The sequence below is a fragment of the Mytilus trossulus genome, chromosome 13 (assembly GCF_036588685.1).
Source record: "Mytilus trossulus isolate FHL-02 chromosome 13, PNRI_Mtr1.1.1.hap1, whole genome shotgun sequence".
In the NCBI taxonomy this organism is placed as follows: domain Eukaryota; kingdom Metazoa; phylum Mollusca; class Bivalvia; order Mytilida; family Mytilidae; genus Mytilus; species Mytilus trossulus.
The window spans coordinates 40,897,389-40,915,774 of record NC_086385.1 but is presented as its reverse complement, the minus strand read 5'-3'; the positions used below and the strand labels follow the sequence as shown (position 1 = coordinate 40,915,774).

General features: G+C 35.1%; 1 long non-coding RNA gene across 1 annotated transcript; it reads right to left on the bottom strand.

Annotated features, from left to right (window-relative positions):
- Positions 1-11,695: 11,695 nt before the first annotated feature.
- LOC134695504 (uncharacterized) lies at positions 11,696-17,788 on the bottom strand. Its single transcript, XR_010102779.1, has 3 exons — positions 17,705-17,788; positions 15,008-15,214; positions 11,696-11,967 (listed from the first exon to the last, which is right to left on the bottom strand). It is a non-coding gene; the product is annotated as an uncharacterized LOC134695504 (long non-coding RNA).
- Positions 17,789-18,386: the final 598 nt, after the last annotated feature.

Here is an 18,386-nt window from a genome sequence, read left to right as displayed (position 1 = left end):
TTTCTTCTTCGGATGAAATATTCGTTCTGACAATCTTACATCAAATCTTTGTATTTAAGGTCTAAGGTGTCAACAATTGATAAGTGTCATATCGCATCTCTTCGTTGAGCTTCTGATGTTTTAGAACATATGAGACAGTCGTTGAATATTGATTAGTGTCATAATTGATCAGGTCGATGTTTGTATCCCAAGCTAAGTTTAGACGATTTTGAAAGGGAGATAATCACGATGATTTTCAGAGATTAATGAATTTATTTACGATTTTCTTTGTATATTGAAATTTTTAACAAATGATATATTTTATCGTTACTATTTGCATACGTTTGTCCCAATGCAGACTAGTTCACGTTCATTTTCTTGTATCAATCTGTAACTTCCTTATGACGAAGTGAAGCACATTTTTCCAAGCACAAGCTAGTGCTACTATGTTAAAGAAAGTTGCACACAGCGTGTCCCTGGGGAAATGAACCGTTGCTTTATACATGTATTTCTGTCTTATGTTTGTCGGTAATTTTCCGTAATCCTTCCAAGCACAAGCTAGTGCTAATGTGTATCGATTATTAGCACATAACAAGTACCTGGAAACATTTTGGACATGGGTGGTACCTTTTGAGTTCTTCTGTATTTCTGTGGTGAAGTTATTTCCGACTCCTCTCCAAGCACAGGCTAGTGCTAATGCTTGTTTATCATTTGCACATAACAAGTACTTGGGAAGATATCAGATTGATCTGAAAATCTGTCGACTTAGTCTTCGTCTTCGTCTCGCTTTTCTTTTCCATTTTCTCTTGATGTTGTGATGCTAAACCTTTGATCTCTCTCCAAGCACAGGCTAGTGCTAATGTTGTATTTTCATAAGCACATAACAAGTACCTGGAGAGATCTCAATGTAATTTTCTCGGCTTCTCTGATGTTATCAAATTTTCATCTGTTTTTTCTTCTTCCTCTAAGATGCAAATTGCCAGTCCCCTCTCCAAGCACAGACTAGTGCTAATGTACATTTATCATTAGCACTAAGTAAGTACCCGGGAAGATCTCAGCTTTATTTTCGACTTTCTTCTTCGGATGAAATATTCGTTCTGACAATCTTACATCAAATCTTTGTATTTAAGGTCTAAGGTGTCAACAATTGATAAGTGTCATATCGCATCTCTTCGTTGAGCTTCTGATGTTTTAGAACATATGAGACAGTCGTTGAATATTGATTAGTGTCATAATTGATCAGGTCGATGTTTGTATCCCAAGCTAAGTTTAGACGATTTTGAAAGGGAGATAATCACGATGATTTTCAGAGATTAATGAATTTATTTACGATTTTCTTTGTATATTGAAATTTTTAACAAATGATATATTTTATCGTTACTATTTGCATACGTTTGTCCCAATGCAGACTAGTTCACGTTCATTTTCTTGTATCAATCTGTAACTTCCTTATGACGAAGTGAAGCACATTTTTCCAAGCACAAGCTAGTGCTACTATGTTAAAGAAAGTTGCACACAGCGTGTCCCTGGGAAAATGAACCGTTGCTTTATACATGTATTTCTGTCTTATGTTTGTCGGTAATTTTCCGTAATCCTTCCAAGCACAAGCTAGTGCTAATGTGTATCGATTATTAGCACATAACAAGTACCTGGAAACATTTTGGACATGGGTGGTACCTTTTGAGTTCTTCTGTATTTCTGTGGTGAAGTTATTTCCGACTCCTCTCCAAGCACAGGCTAGTGCTAATGCTTGTTTATCATTTGCACATAACAAGTACTTGGGAAGATATCAGATTGATCTGAAAATCTGTCGACTTAGTCTTCGTCTTCGTCTCGCTTTTCTTTTCCATTTTCTCTTGATGTTGTGATGCTAAACCTTTGATCTCTCTCCAAGCACAGGCTAGTGCTAATGTTGTATTTTCATAAGCACATAACAAGTACCTGGAGAGATCTCAATGTAATTTTCTCGGCTTCTCTGATGTTATCAAATTTTCATCTGTTTTTTCTTCTTCCTCTAAGATGCAAATTGCCAGTCCCCTCTCCAAGCACAGACTAGTGCTAATGTACATTTATCATTAGCACTAAGTAAGTACCCGGGAAGATCTCAGCTTTATTTTCGACTTTCTTCTTCGGATGAAATATTCGTTCTGACAATCTTACATCAAATCTTTGTATTTAAGGTCTAAGGTGTCAACAATTGATAAGTGTCATATCGCATCTCTTCGTTGAGCTTCTGATGTTTTAGAACATATGAGACAGTCGTTGAATATTGATTAGTGTCATAATTGATCAGGTCGATGTTTGTATCCCAAGCTAAGTTTAGACGATTTTGAAAGGGAGATAATCACGATGATTTTCAGAGATTAATGAATTTATTTACGATTTTCTTTGTATATTGAAATTTTTAACAAATGATATATTTTATCGTTACTATTTGCATACGTTTGTCCCAATGCAGACTAGTTCACGTTCATTTTCTTGTATCAATCTGTAACTTCCTTATGACGAAGTGAAGCACATTTTTCCAAGCACAAGCTAGTGCTACTATGTTAAAGAAAGTTGCACACAGCGTGTCCCTGGGAAAATGAACCGTTGCTTTATACATGTATTTCTGTCTTATGTTTGTCGGTAATTTTCCGTAATCCTTCCAAGCACAAGCTAGTGCTAATGTGTATCGATTATTAGCACATAACAAGTACCTGGAAACATTTTGGACATGGGTGGTACCTTTTGAGTTCTTCTGTATTTCTGTGGTGAAGTTATTTCCGACTCCTCTCCAAGCACAGGCTAGTGCTAATGCTTGTTTATCATTTGCACATAACAAGTACTTGGGAAGATATCAGATTGATCTGAAAATCTGTCGACTTAGTCTTCGTCTTCGTCTCGCTTTTCTTTTCCATTTTCTCTTGATGTTGTGATGCTAAACCTTTGATCTCTCTCCAAGCACAGGCTAGTGCTAATGTTGTATTTTCATAAGCACATAACAAGTACCTGGAGAGATCTCAATGTAATTTTCTCGGCTTCTCTGATGTTATCAAATTTTCATCTGTTTTTTCTTCTTCCTCTAAGATGCAAATTGCCAGTCCCCTCTCCAAGCACAGACTAGTGCTAATGTACATTTATCATTAGCACTAAGTAAGTACCCGGGAAGATCTCAGCTTTATTTTCGACTTTCTTCTTCGGATGAAATATTCGTTCTGACAATCTTACATCAAATCTTTGTATTTAAGGTCTAAGGTGTCAACAATTGATAAGTGTCATATCGCATCTCTTCGTTGAGCTTCTGATGTTTTAGAACATATGAGACAGTCGTTGAATATTGATTAGTGTCATAATTGATCAGGTCGATGTTTGTATCCCAAGCTAAGTTTAGACGATTTTGAAAGGGAGATAATCACGATGATTTTCAGAGATTAATGAATTTATTTACGATTTTCTTTGTATATTGAAATTTTTAACAAATGATATATTTTATCGTTACTATTTGCATACGTTTGTCCCAATGCAGACTAGTTCACGTTCATTTTCTTGTATCAATCTGTAACTTCCTTATGACGAAGTGAAGCACATTTTTCCAAGCACAAGCTAGTGCTACTATGTTAAAGAAAGTTGCACACAGCGTGTCCCTGGGAAAATGAACCGTTGCTTTATACATGTATTTCTGTCTTATGTTTGTCGGTAATTTTCCGTAATCCTTCCAAGCACAAGCTAGTGCTAATGTGTATCGATTATTAGCACATAACAAGTACCTGGAAACATTTTGGACATGGGTGGTACCTTTTGAGTTCTTCTGTATTTCTGTGGTGAAGTTATTTCCGACTCCTCTCCAAGCACAGGCTAGTGCTAATGCTTGTTTATCATTTGCACATAACAAGTACTTGGGAAGATATCAGATTGATCTGAAAATCTGTCGACTTAGTCTTCGTCTTCGTCTCGCTTTTCTTTTCCATTTTCTCTTGATGTTGTGATGCTAAACCTTTGATCTCTCTCCAAGCACAGGCTAGTGCTAATGTTGTATTTTCATAAGCACATAACAAGTACCTGGAGAGATCTCAATGTAATTTTCTCGGCTTCTCTGATGTTATCAAATTTTCATCTGTTTTTTCTTCTTCCTCTAAGATGCAAATTGCCAGTCCCCTCTCCAAGCACAGACTAGTGCTAATGTACATTTATCATTAGCACTAAGTAAGTACCCGGGAAGATCTCAGCTTTATTTTCGACTTTCTTCTTCGGATGAAATATTCGTTCTGACAATCTTACATCAAATCTTTGTATTTAAGGTCTAAGGTGTCAACAATTGATAAGTGTCATATCGCATCTCTTCGTTGAGCTTCTGATGTTTTAGAACATATGAGACAGTCGTTGAATATTGATTAGTGTCATAATTGATCAGGTCGATGTTTGTATCCCAAGCTAAGTTTAGACGATTTTGAAAGGGAGATAATCACGATGATTTTCAGAGATTAATGAATTTATTTACGATTTTCTTTGTATATTGAAATTTTTAACAAATGATATATTTTATCGTTACTATTTGCATACGTTTGTCCCAATGCAGACTAGTTCACGTTCATTTTCTTGTATCAATCTGTAACTTCCTTATGACGAAGTGAAGCACATTTTTCCAAGCACAAGCTAGTGCTACTATGTTAAAGAAAGTTGCACACAGCGTGTCCCTGGGAAAATGAACCGTTGCTTTATACATGTATTTCTGTCTTATGTTTGTCGGTAATTTTCCGTAATCCTTCCAAGCACAAGCTAGTGCTAATGTGTATCGATTATTAGCACATAACAAGTACCTGGAAACATTTTGGACATGGGTGGTACCTTTTGAGTTCTTCTGTATTTCTGTGGTGAAGTTATTTCCGACTCCTCTCCAAGCACAGGCTAGTGCTAATGCTTGTTTATCATTTGCACATAACAAGTACTTGGGAAGATATCAGATTGATCTGAAAATCTGTCGACTTAGTCTTCGTCTTCGTCTCGCTTTTCTTTTCCATTTTCTCTTGATGTTGTGATGCTAAACCTTTGATCTCTCTCCAAGCACAGGCTAGTGCTAATGTTGTATTTTCATAAGCACATAACAAGTACCTGGAGAGATCTCAATGTAATTTTCTCGGCTTCTCTGATGTTATCAAATTTTCATCTGTTTTTTCTTCTTCCTCTAAGATGCAAATTGCCAGTCCCCTCTCCAAGCACAGACTAGTGCTAATGTACATTTATCATAAGCACTAAGTAAGTACCCGGGAAGATCTCAGCTTTATTTTCGACTTTCTTCTTCGGATGAAATATTCGTTCTGACAATCTTACATCAAATCTTTGTATTTAAGGTCTAAGGTGTCAACAATTGATAAGTGTCATATCGCATCTCTTCGTTGAGCTTCTGATGTTTTAGAACATATGAGACAGTCGTTGAATATTGATTAGTGTCATAATTGATCAGGTCGATGTTTGTATCCCAAGCTAAGTTTAGACGATTTTGAAAGGGAGATAATCACGATGATTTTCAGAGATTAATGAATTTATTTACGATTTTCTTTGTATATTGAAATTTTTAACAAATGATATATTTTATCGTTACTATTTGCATACGTTTGTCCCAATGCAGACTAGTTCACGTTCATTTTCTTGTATCAATCTGTAACTTCCTTATGACGAAGTGAAGCACATTTTTCCAAGCACAAGCTAGTGCTACTATGTTAAAGAAAGTTGCACACAGCGTGTCCCTGGGAAAATGAACCGTTGCTTTATACATGTATTTCTGTCTTATGTTTGTCGGTAATTTTCCGTAATCCTTCCAAGCACAAGCTAGTGCTAATGTGTATCGATTATTAGCACATAACAAGTACCTGGAAACATTTTGGACATGGGTGGTACCTTTTGAGTTCTTCTGTATTTCTGTGGTGAAGTTATTTCCGACTCCTCTCCAAGCACAGGCTAGTGCTAATGCTTGTTTATCATTTGCACATAACAAGTACTTGGGAAGATATCAGATTGATCTGAAAATCTGTCGACTTAGTCTTCGTCTTCGTCTCGCTTTTCTTTTCCATTTTCTCTTGATGTTGTGATGCTAAACCTTTGATCTCTCTCCAAGCACAGGCTAGTGCTAATGTTGTATTTTCATAAGCACATAACAAGTACCTGGAGAGATTTCAATGTAATTTTCTCGGCTTCTCTGATGTTATCAAATTTTCATCTGTTTTTTCTTCTTCCTCTAAGATGCAAATTGCCAGTCCCCTCTCCAAGCACAGACTAGTGCTAATGTACATTTATCATTAGCACTAAGTAAGTACCCGGGAAGATCTCAGCTTTATTTTCGACTTTCTTCTTCGGATGAAATATTCGTTCTGACAATCTTACATCAAATCTTTGTATTTAAGGTCTAAGGTGTCAACAATTGATAAGTGTCATATCGCATCTCTTCGTTGAGCTTCTGATGTTTTAGAACATATGAGACAGTCGTTGAATATTGATTAGTGTCATAATTGATCAGGTCGATGTTTGTATCCCAAGCTAAGTTTAGACGATTTTGAAAGGGAGATAATCACGATGATTTTCAGAGATTAATGAATTTATTTACGATTTTCTTTGTATATTGAAATTTTTAACAAATGATATATTTTATCGTTACTATTTGCATACGTTTGTCCCAATGCAGACTAGTTCACGTTCATTTTCTTGTATCAATCTGTAACTTCCTTATGACGAAGTGAAGCACATTTTTCCAAGCACAAGCTAGTGCTACTATGTTAAAGAAAGTTGCACACAGCGTGTCCCTGGGAAAATGAACCGTTGCTTTATACATGTATTTCTGTCTTATGTTTGTCGGTAATTTTCCGTAATCCTTCCAAGCACAAGCTAGTGCTAATGTGTATCGATTATTAGCACATAACAAGTACCTGGAAACATTTTGGACATGGGTGGTACCTTTTGAGTTCTTCTGTATTTCTGTGGTGAAGTTATTTCCGACTCCTCTCCAAGCACAGGCTAGTGCTAATGCTTGTTTATCATTTGCACATAACAAGTACTTGGGAAGATATCAGATTGATCTGAAAATCTGTCGACTTAGTCTTCGTCTTCGTCTCGCTTTTCTTTTCCATTTTCTCTTGATGTTGTGATGCTAAACCTTTGATCTCTCTCCAAGCACAGGCTAGTGCTAATGTTGTATTTTCATAAGCACATAACAAGTACCTGGAGAGATCTCAATGTAATTTTCTCGGCTTCTCTGATGTTATCAAATTTTCATCTGTTTTTTCTTCTTCCTCTAAGATGCAAATTGCCAGTCCCCTCTCCAAGCACAGACTAGTGCTAATGTACATTTATCATTAGCACTAAGTAAGTACCCGGGAAGATCTCAGCTTTATTTTCGACTTTCTTCTTCGGATGAAATATTCGTTCTGACAATCTTACATCAAATCTTTGTATTTAAGGTCTAAGGTGTCAACAATTGATAAGTGTCATATCGCATCTCTTCGTTGAGCTTCTGATGTTTTAGAACATATGAGACAGTCGTTGAATATTGATTAGTGTCATAATTGATCAGGTCGATGTTTGTATCCCAAGCTAAGTTTAGACGATTTTGAAAGGGAGATAATCACGATGATTTTCAGAGATTAATGAATTTATTTACGATTTTCTTTGTATATTGAAATTTTTAACAAATGATATATTTTATCGTTACTATTTGCATACGTTTGTCCCAATGCAGACTAGTTCACGTTCATTTTCTTGTATCAATCTGTAACTTCCTTATGACGAAGTGAAGCACATTTTTCCAAGCACAAGCTAGTGCTACTATGTTAAAGAAAGTTGCACACAGCGTGTCCCTGGGAAAATGAACCGTTGCTTTATACATGTATTTCTGTCTTATGTTTGTCGGTAATTTTCCGTAATCCTTCCAAGCACAAGCTAGTGCTAATGTGTATCGATTATTAGCACATAACAAGTACCTGGAAACATTTTGGACATGGGTGGTACCTTTTGAGTTCTTCTGTATTTCTGTGGTGAAGTTATTTCCGACTCCTCTCCAAGCACAGGCTAGTGCTAATGCTTGTTTATCATTTGCACATAACAAGTACTTGGGAAGATATCAGATTGATCTGAAAATCTGTCGACTTAGTCTTCGTCTTCGTCTCGCGTTTCTTTTCCATTTTCTCTTGATGTTGTGATGCTAAACCTTTGATCTCTCTCCAAGCACAGGCTAGTGCTAATGTTGTATTTTCAAAAGCACATAACAAGTACCTGGAGAGATCTCAATGTAATTTTCTCGGCTTCTCTGATGTTATCAAATTTTCATCTGTTTTTTCTTCTTCCTCTAAGATGCAAATTGCCAGTCCCCTCTCCAAGCACAGACTAGTGCTAATGTACATTTATCATTAGCACTAAGTAAGTACCCGGGAAGATCTCAGCTTTATTTTCGACTTTCTTCTTCGGATGAAATATTCGTTCTGACAATCTTACATCAAATCTTTGTATTTAAGGTCTAAGGTGTCAACAATTGATAAGTGTCATATCGCATCTCTTCGTTGAGCTTCTGATGTTTTAGAACATATGAGACAGTCGTTGAATATTGATTAGTGTCATAATTGATCAGGTCGATGTTTGTATCCCAAGCTAAGTTTAGACGATTTTGAAAGGGAGATAATCACGATGATTTTCAGAGATTAATGAATTTATTTACGATTTTCTTTGTATATTGAAATTTTTAACAAATGATATATTTTATCGTTACTATTTGCATACGTTTGTCCCAATGCAGACTAGTTCACGTTCATTTTCTTGTATCAATCTGTAACTTCCTTATGACGAAGTGAAGCACATTTTTCCAAGCACAAGCTAGTGCTACTATGTTAAAGAAAGTTGCACACAGCGTGTCCCTGGGAAAATGAACCGTTGCTTTATACATGTATTTCTGTCTTATGTTTGTCGGTAATTTTCCGTAATCCTTCCAAGCACAAGCTAGTGCTAATGTGTATCGATTATTAGCACATAACAAGTACCTGGAAACATTTTGGACATGGGTGGTACCTTTTGAGTTCTTCTGTATTTCTGTGGTGAAGTTATTTCCGACTCCTCTCCAAGCACAGGCTAGTGCTAATGCTTGTTTATCATTTGCACATAACAAGTACTTGGGAAGATATCAGATTGATCTGAAAATCTGTCGACTTAGTCTTCGTCTTCGTCTCGCGTTTCTTTTCCATTTTCTCTTGATGTTGTGATGCTAAACCTTTGATCTCTCTCCAAGCACAGGCTAGTGCTAATGTTGTATTTTCAAAAGCACATAACAAGTACCTGGAGAGATCTCAATGTAATTTTCTCGGCTTCTCTGATGTTATCAAATTTTCATCTGTTTTTTCTTCTTCCTCTAAGATGCAAATTGCCAGTCCCCTCTCCAAGCACAGACTAGTGCTAATGTACATTTATCATTAGCACTAAGTAAGTACCCGGGAAGATCTCAGCTTTATTTTCGACTTTCTTCTTCGGATGAAATATTCGTTCTGACAATCTTACATCAAATCTTTGTATTTAAGGTCTAAGGTGTCAACAATTGATAAGTGTCATATCGCATCTCTTCGTTGAGCTTCTGATGTTTTAGAACATATGAGACAGTCGTTGAATATTGATTAGTGTCATAATTGATCAGGTCGATGTTTGTATCCCAAGCTAAGTTTAGACGATTTTGAAAGGGAGATAATCACGATGATTTTCAGAGATTAATGAATTTATTTACGATTTTCTTTGTATATTGAAATTTTTAACAAATGATATATTTTATCGTTACTATTTGCATACGTTTGTCCCAATGCAGACTAGTTCACGTTCATTTTCTTGTATCAATCTGTAACTTCCTTATGACGAAGTGAAGCACATTTTTCCAAGCACAAGCTAGTGCTACTATGTTAAAGAAAGTTGCACACAGCGTGTCCCTGGGAAAATGAACCGTTGCTTTATACATGTATTTCTGTCTTATGTTTGTCGGTAATTTTCCGTAATCCTTCCAAGCACAAGCTAGTGCTAATGTGTATCGATTATTAGCACATAACAAGTACCTGGAAACATTTTGGACATGGGTGGTACCTTTTGAGTTCTTCTGTATTTCTGTGGTGAAGTTATTTCCGACTCCTCTCCAAGCACAGGCTAGTGCTAATGCTTGTTTATCATTTGCACATAACAAGTACTTGGGAAGATATCAGATTGATCTGAAAATCTGTCGACTTAGTCTTCGTCTTCGTCTCGCTTTTCTTTTCCATTTTCTCTTGATGTTGTGATGCTAAACCTTTGATCTCTCTCCAAGCACAGGCTAGTGCTAATGTTGTATTTTCATAAGCACATAACAAGAACCTGGAGAGATCTCAATGTAATTTTCTCGGCTTCTCTGATGTTATCAAATTTTCATCTGTTTTTTATTCTTCCTCTAAGATGCAAATTGCCAGTCCCCTCTCCAAGCACAGACTAGTGCTAATGTACATTTATCATTAGCACTAAGTAAGTACCCGGGAAGATCTCAGCTTTATTTTCGACTTTCTTCTTCGGATGAAATATTCGTTCTGACAATCTTACATCAAATCTTTGTATTTAAGGTCTAAGGTGTCAACAATTGATAAGTGTCATATCGCATCTCTTCGTTGAGCTTCTGATGTTTTAGAACATATGAGACAGTCGTTGAATATTGATTAGTGTCATAATTGATCAGGTCGATGTTTGTATCCCAAGCTAAGTTTAGACGATTTTGAAAGGGAGATAATCACGATGATTTTCAGAGATTAATGAATTTATTTACGATTTTCTTTGTATATTGAAATTTTTAACAAATGATATATTTTATCGTTACTATTTGCATACGTTTGTCCCAATGCAGACTAGTTCACGTTCATTTTCTTGTATCAATCTGTAACTTCCTTATGACGAAGTGAAGCACATTTTTCCAAGCACAAGCTAGTGCTACTATGTTAAAGAAAGTTGCACACAGCGTGTCCCTGGGAAAATGAACCGTTGCTTTATACATGTATTTCTGTCTTATAACACTGGACACTTTTAATTTGCAAAACACTCATTTGCAAATCTGCCGCCGCCTCAAATAAGAGCTACAGTATCATGTATATAACCAAAATGTGCGGAATTACATGGGATTCAATAATTTCATTGGTTTTCTACTGTTACTATTATATTTATTTTGCTATTTGATTTATAAAAACATGGGATTTTCAATATCCCATGGGACAGGGCAAAATCCCATGGGATTTACCATTATCCCATGGGATTTTGGTTAAATCCCATGGGATTTTTTTTGGTCCCATGGGATAATTGTAGTCCCATGGGATATTTGTTGTCCCATGGGACAAAAAAAATCCCATGGGATTATAATTATCCCATGGGATTTTTAATATCCCATGGGACAAAATAAAATCCTATGGGATTTTTATTATAAATATATAGATGAAAATATGCAGTAATGTGTATGTTATAATATATTCTATTTTGTTAGTAAATTGTTATAAGATGAATCTTTTAAATTGAATATCTTTTTTTCTTTGGAAATATTAATTCAACATATTTTTCTATAACTGTTCAAAATTTAAATTTTAAACAACAAAGCAGATATTGCAAGTATCATATATGTTTATTTATGAATTATAGAACACTTTTTCGAAACACAATTATATACCATTTGAAATCTGAAAAACTCTATTATTAGGCTAAACATATAGTAGCTATTTAAGTAAATGTAATTTTTTCACAATATCTCTCCACACAAAACATTAGTAGTTTCTTATCACCAAGCATTGTGTGTTTGTATAGTCCACTTTTTGGTCATTCAGCAAAGAACATTGACATTATTGTGGTTTCAAGATCGTTTGGTATTTTAAAGAACTCTAAATCATTGACTGACTGATGAAAATAATAACTGATCCAACATTGTCTTTGAATGTATTCTGGTCTTGTTTCTATGTTTTCTTCATTTATTCTAGGTGATGAATTTCAATCCTTCTGAAAAAGAACCAACAAAAATTGAAGTTATTGATTATACAAAATTGTTTGCATACATGTAGTGTTAATATGATTTTCAATAAAAATAGCTATGCGGTATGTATTTTACTGATTGTTAAAGGTTGTCCAGTGTCATCATGGTCATCAGTTGCTAACCGCCTACTTCCTTTGGTCTCTGATGGAGAGTTGTCAAATTATCAATATACCAAATCTTCCTATTCTAATACTATATAACAATCAATTAATTGATTCTTCTTTATAACATTTGGGTATTTTCCCAAGCTATATATAAAAAGGTCAATGTTAAAACTTTAGACAATTATGATACCATTCCATTATTCACAAGAATTTGCAATATATTTTACAAAACGCAGAAAAAAGAAATAACATTTCCTGAAGCTTTTGAAGTTCTGACAGTTCAACTTTATTTCATTAAAAAAAAAAACTAGAACTCTTTGGAATATTGGAAATTATAACATTTCTACGAAAAATATATATTGTTTTATCCTTATTTTTTGTGTTGTTGGCTTGCTGTCTCATTTTTATATACAGTTATACATACATCAATAATCTTCCTCTTTATTAAAATTAAAAATGAGATATTTTTGATATCCCAAAACATAAGATTTTCAGAAAAAAATTAAACACTTATTTTTCATTACCATGATTACAAATTTTATCAGTTACCTTTAGTAGAATTTTGTTACTTTATCATATAGTAGAAAAATAATTCAAAACAAGAATGTGTCCAAAGTACATTAATGCCCCACTCGCACTTTCATTTTCCATGTTCAATGGACCATGAAATTGGATAAAAAATATAATTAGGCATTGAAATTAGAAAGATAATATCATAAGGAGCATGTGTACTAAGTTTCAAGTTGATTGGAGATTCAACTTCATCAAAAACTACCTTGACCAAAAACTTTAACCTGAAACATGCACTTTCATATTCCATGTTCAGTGGACCGTGAAATTGGGGTCAAAAGTTAAATTTGGTTTAAAATTTAGAAAGATCATATCATAAGGAACATGTGTACTAAGTTTCAAGTTGATTGGACTTCAACTTCATCAAAAACTACCTTGACCAAAAACTTTAACCTGAAGCGGGACAGACGGACGAATGGATGGACGAACAAACAGACAGACGAAGGAACGGACAGACAGACGGACGAACAGACCAGAAAACATAATGCCTCTCTGCTATCATAGGTGGGGCATAAAAATCAATTCATGTTGGCCCAAGGTGACTTTTAAATTCTAGATCTCATTGAAAAAGCTTCAAGTTATCTCCCTTTGCTGTAAAAATGCCATCTTTGGGGGCATTAAAATTGAAATATCTTTTTTAACTCATCGAAGGCAGATTGTGAGCGTAAATGAACAGTGACCCGATTTTAAGTCTAAGATAAGTTTTTTTTAGATAGAAAAATATAGCGAAATCCTATTGATTATAAAGGGCAATAACTCCTTAGGGGGTCAACATGACCATTTTGGTCATGTTGACTTATTTGTAAATCTTACTTTGCTGAACATTATTGCTGTTTACAGTTTATCTTTATCTATAATAATATTAAAGATAATAACCAAAAACAGCAAAATTTCCTTAAAATTACCAATTCAGGGGCAGAAACCTAACAACAGAATGTTCAATTCATCTGAAAAATTTCAAGGCAGATAGATGTTGACCTGTTTAACAATTATGCCCCATGTCAGATTTGCTCTAAATGCTTTGGTTTTTGAGTTAAGAATCAAAACTGCGTTTTACCCCTGTTCTATTTTTATTCATGTCGGCCATCTTGGTTGGTTTGGCGGGTCACGCCACACATTTTTTTAAACTAGATACCCCAAAGATGATTGTGGCCAAGTTTGGATTAATTTGGCCCAGCAGTTTCAAAGGAGAAAATTTTTGTAAAAGATATATAAAATTTACGAAAAATGGTTAAAAATTGACTTCAAAGGGCAATAACTCTTAAAGGGGTCAACTGACCATTTTGGTCTTGTTGACTTATTTGTAAATCTTACTTTGCTGTACATTATTGCTGTTTACAGCTTATCTCTATCTATAATAATATTCAAGATAATAACCAAAAACAGCAAAATTTCCCTAAAATTACCAATTCAGGGGCAGCAACCCAACAACAGATTCTCTGATTCATCTGAAAACTTCAGGGCAGATAGATCTTGACCTGATAAACAATTTTACCCTTGTCAGATTTGCTCAAAATGCTTTGGTTTTTGAGTTATAAGCCAAAAGCTGCATTTCACCCCTATGTTCTACTTTTAGCCATGGCGGCCATCTTGGTTGGTTGGCAGGGTCAAGCCACACATTTTTTAAACTAGATACCCCAATGATAGTTGTAGTCAAGATTGGTTAATTTGGCCCAGTTGTTTCAGAGGAGAAGATTTCTGTAAAACATTACTAAGATTTACGAAAAATGGTTATAATTGACTATAAAGGGCAATAACTCCTAAACGGGTCAACTGACCATTTCGGTTGTGTTGACTTATTTGTTAATCTTACTTTGCTGAACATTATTGCTGTTTACAGTTTATCTCTATCTATAATTATATTCAACATAATAACCAAAAAACAGCAAAATTTCCTTAAAATTACCAATTCAGGGGCAGCAACCCAATAACGGGTTGTCCGATTCATCTGAAAATTTCTACGCAGATAGATCTTAATCTAATGAACAATTCTTCCCATGTCAGATTTGCTCTAAATGCTTTGGTTTATGAGTTATAAGCCAAAAACTGCATTTTACCCCTATGTTCTATTTTTAGCCATGGCGGCCATCTTGGTTGGTTAGGCGGGTCACCGGACACAATATTTAAACTAGATACCCTAATAATGATTATGGCAATGTTTGGTTAAATTTGGCCCAGCAGTTTCAGAGGAGAAGATTTTTTATAAAAGTTAACGACGCCGGACGCTGGACACCAAGTGATGAGAAAAGCTCACTTGCCCTTTGGCCAGGTGAGCTAAAAAAATGGTTAAGACCAGCGAGCCCCAAAAAACCAGAACATAATTAAAACTTACGGAAAACAAGATGTCTTTACATTTATCCTTCGTAGCAGGGAAATTGAAAAGATTTTTTTTTTCTTTCACTGCCGTCCATGATATAAACTTTAAATTCATTCATGCAAAATATGAAAATCTGCAAAGGTAGGACCTTGAACCTTGAAGCTTATCCACACTTTGACTTTTATTAAACTGCATATTTGTTCTTTTCATCTTGCTGACAACCTAAACATAAAAAAATGATAAAAACATAATTCTAGATTAACTTTGTCATGTTTGTGTTTTTATTTTTGTTGGTCCAAACAATTTTTTTTCAACTTAAAACGAAAACATCATCACAAAAAAAAAGGTCATACTAACCTCCGAAATATTAAAACAAACCAAAATTATTACTTGATTAAGATCTTGTCATAAATTAATAGCATCAATACTCTAATTTTTGAAGACCATATATGTCTATTGCATACTTATATTCCTTTGTACAGGAGTATGCATATTAAGATTGAATTCAAGGACTTAAATGTTAAATTAGCATGATTAATTTTAGTTTCTCAGCTCCATGTGTAAATTTTGAGAGAATGTTGCAATACTGTATATTCTGATAATCAGAACTTATTTATGTTATTGTGAGGTTTTTATTAGCAACTGAGAGCTGCATCTCATTCTCATTTTTGATTTATTTATGAGCTGAAGACCAGTGCCGAAGTTTTCTCAATGCATTGAAGACACATAGGTGAACTTTGGTCGTTGTCTGCTCTTTGGTTGGGTTGTTGTCTACTCTTTGGTTGGGTTGTTGTCTCTTTGACAAAGTCCCAGTTTTCACTTCCCATTTTATAACATGTATGCAGATTTTTTTTTTAAATTTAAATAATCAATCACTGAATTTTGTTTATTATCATGATTATTGAAAGTAAGCAAAAATAAATGCACACAAAATTTAACATTATTATTAAAGGCTTTTTTAAAATTCAAAACAGTTGTCTACCATATCTACACCGTTAATTTCCATGTTTGATTTATTTCATATTTTAAAGCCTTTATAGCTAGCTAGATAGTATGCCCAGGTGGATCCAGCCATTTTAAAAAGGGGGTTCCCAACCCAAGACAGAAGGGTGGGGAGGGGGGTTGTTGTTCCAACTATATTTTCCCATTCAAATGCATTGAGTGTCCTAAAAATAGGGGGGTTCCAAGTTGAACTTTCCACCCTGGAATCCTCCCCCTGGATTCGCCATTGGTATGGCTTTTGCTCATAGTTGCATTCATATTGTTACCTATACCTTACTTGTGCATCATTTGGTCTCTGATGGGGATAGGCCTACTGAAGAAGGTTCAACTTGCAATATGACAGATTATGAAGCTATTTATCCAAATATGTAGAAGAAAGACATGCATAATAAAAACCAAACTTATGTTCAAACAAGAAGTAATTGTAACAGGATGCTGTTACAAAATCTCCCAAACGAAAGCTTCCATAACTCGCCATTCCTATGGTCCCATATTCATTTGATTTGTTTTGCTGTCTCATACAAGATTATATATGATTTAGGGGTGGGGATCAGGGATCCGGAAATTTTTCCACCTTACCACTGAGGATCTCAATCATGATGTGATGTGTGTCAATAGTTTAAAAGTTTTTCAAACATGTGGCGGTGGGGTTGACCCCCATGAACTCTCCCTATATTTCATTTGATATGTTTTATTGTTCCATACAAGAATATACATGGTTTAGGATGGGGAACTTGACTGTATACAAGTTTTCAATCAAGAGGGAGTTGGGTGACCCCCTCGGGACTTCCTTTTATTTCATTTCATTTATATTTTGTCCCCTACAAGAATATATTTGGGTTAGGGGTGGGGATCTGGGTCACTCACAAGCACATTCATAAATTGAACGGGGTAGGGTGAACACCCCCCCCCCCCCCCCCGACCTCCCTTTAATTTCATTTGATTAGTTTTATTGTCCCATACAAGAATATACATGGTATAGGGGTGGGGATCTGGACTGTTAACATGATAATAGCACATTCTCAGATTGAACAGGGTGGGGTGTCGCGGTGACCCCCAGGGACTTCCCTTTAATTTTAATTGATTTGTTTTATTGTCCCATTCAATAATATGTATGGTTTAGGGGTGGAGATCTGGACAGTTTACATAATAATAGCATATTATCAAATCAGAGGGGCATGGACTACCTCCAGGGACTCACCCTATATTTCATGTGATTTGTTTTATTGTGCCAGCATCATTTCTGTAGACTATGACGTGTGTTTATCTCTTACAGTTTACAAGTTATATCATGTATATATTCATATGAAAGTTTTAGTAAATTTAATCCCATTGGGTTCTTTAGTATTTAAAACTCCTCCCTTCTTTCTTACCCCCAATATAAACAACCAATTTTTCCCACAAAAAAGGGGGCCCTGAATTCCTTATCAGCCCCCCCTCTCCTTTCCTCATTTCAATCACCCCGATATAAATTTAGTTTTATAGCTTACAATAGGAATGGTTTAAATTCTTCCAATATTGTTATACTAATTGACAGAACGTCTAGTGCCTGTGTTACTAATTTGGGAAGCTTTTCAAATTCACAGCATGTCGGTGGCTGTGTTCAAAGTGCTGAGTTTTCATCACCCTCGTTGTTTGCGGACTAATGATTTAGGCCTGTGTATATATGTCTCTGATAATAGTGTGCGTGTATTAATTTTCTATACCTACTTAATCAATATTTTCAAATACTGACGGCAAGTGTTGCATTGTATCAATGTCTTATTTGAGACCAACGTGCTATTTACATGTGCGATCAAGAATGCAGGGGAAAGAAACTTGTCAATTGTGTTTATTTTTAAGCCTAAATAAAATGAGCCGCAGTAAAATATTAACCTTGGTTAATGATCGGTGTTGATCGGTAATCCTCAAATTGATGCGAGAGGCTTTCTACGTGGTACAGGCTGACTACTTGAGTACTTATACGTGTGTTGTCTCAAAACAACTCGGCAGTATCAAATAACAGTTGAAGTAAGGATCGTCTCGGTGTTGGTGTGGGGGAGGGGGTCTTCTTTACTTCTTTATCTGTCTTCTTTTTTTAGCTATATTTTTAATAACTTACACTTTTTTTCCATTATTACACTTTTCTATTATTCTCTTTCTTTCACTATTCTTTATTCCTTTTTTTTCTTTGTCCGTTATTCTCTATTCTGTTAATTCACATCTCTTATGTGGACTTTCGGTGGTTTATTTTTTTAGTTCTGGTATTGTGCGATAAGTCAATTGTTCATGCAGTTTCATGAAATAATGGTTTAATGCATATCAGCCAAGATTGTGCGTGAAATTTAAATAAACAACTCAACACTTCACGTTCTGTGAATTCGATTAAAATAAATGAACATGAATTTGACAG